This window comes from Lipotes vexillifer, unplaced genomic scaffold, assembly GCF_000442215.2.
Source record: "Lipotes vexillifer unplaced genomic scaffold, Lipotes_vexillifer_v1.1 scaffold496, whole genome shotgun sequence".
Taxonomy (NCBI): Eukaryota; Metazoa; Chordata; class Mammalia; order Artiodactyla; family Lipotidae; genus Lipotes; species Lipotes vexillifer.
The window spans coordinates 1259315-1260661 of record NW_006786690.1 but is presented as its reverse complement, the minus strand read 5'-3'; the positions used below and the strand labels follow the sequence as shown (position 1 = coordinate 1260661).

The following is a 1347-nucleotide window of genomic DNA, read 5'->3' as shown; positions in this document are numbered from 1 at the left end:
AGTGTCTCATGAAGAAATCATAAAAACACTGAAGCGATTTTGTGAAGAAGCGAAGGCTGAGCGGTTGCGGCCCCGTTGCGGACCTCGAGCAGCAGTCGGCTTCTCGGCGTAGAACTCGGGAGTAGGAGATTCAGAATCGAATCTCTTCTCCCTTCCCCCTCCTGTGAGATTATTTTTGATCTTCAGCTACATTTTTCAGCTTTGTGAAGCACCTTACCATCAAAGACAATGGCCAGCAACGTTACCAACAAGACGGATCCTCGCTCCATGAACTCCCGTGTGTTCATTGGGAATCTCAATACTCTTGTGGTCAAGAAATCTGATGTGGAGGCAGTCTTCTCGAAATATGGCAAAATCGTGGGTTGCTCTGTTCATAAGGGTTTTGCCTTCGTTCAGTATGTTAATGAGAGAAATGCCCGGGCTGCTGTGGCAGGAGAGGATGGCAGAATGATTGCTGGCCAGGTTTTAGATATTAATCTGGCCGCAGAGCCAAAAGTGAACCGAGGAAAAGCAGGTGTGAAACGATCTGCAGCGGAGATGTACGGCTCCTCTTTTGACTTGGACTATGACTTTCAACGGGATTATTATGACAGGATGTACAGTTACCCAGCACGTGTTCCTCCTCCTCCTCCTATTGCTCGGGCTGTAGTGCCCTCAAAACGCCAGCGTGTATCAGGAAACACCTCACGAAGGGGCAAAAGTGGCTTCAATTCTAAGAGTGGACAGCGGGGATCTTCTAAGTCTGGAAAGTTGAAAGGAGATGACCTTCAGGCCGTTAAGAAGGACTTGACTCAGATAAAACAAAAAGTGGATTCTCTACTGGAAAACCTGGAAAAAATCGAAAAGGAACAGAGCAAACAAGGAGTAGAGATGAAGAATGATAAGTCAGAAGAGGAGCAGAGCAGCAGCTCCCTGAAGAAAGATGAGACTAATGTGAAGATGGAGTCTGAGGGGGGTGCAGAGGACTCTGCTGAGGAGGGGGACCTACTGGATGATGATGATAATGAAGATCGGGGGATGACCAGCTGGAGTTGATCAAGGATGATGAAAAAGAGGCTGAGGAAGGAGAGGATGACGGAGACAGCGCCAATGGCGAGGATGACTCTTAAGCACATAGTGGGGTTTAGAAATCTTGTCCCATTATTTCTTTACCTAGGCGCTTGTCTAAGATCAGAATTTTCACCAGATCCTCTCCCCTAGTATCTTCAGGACATGCTCACTGGTGTCCCCATCCTTGTCCTTCCCATGTTCATTAATTCACATTGCCCTGCGCCTAGTCCCGTTTTCACTTCCTTTGATGCTCCTAGTAGTTATGTTAAGTCTTACCCTGTAATTTTTGCTTTTAAT

At 47.0% G+C, this 1347-nt stretch overlaps 1 pseudogene; it reads left to right on the top strand.

The window, feature by feature from the left end:
• Window positions 1-216: 216 nt before the first annotated feature.
• On the top strand, window positions 217-1109 carry LOC103086558 (heterogeneous nuclear ribonucleoprotein C pseudogene; annotated as a pseudogene).
• The last annotated feature ends 238 nt before the right edge of the window (window positions 1110-1347 follow it).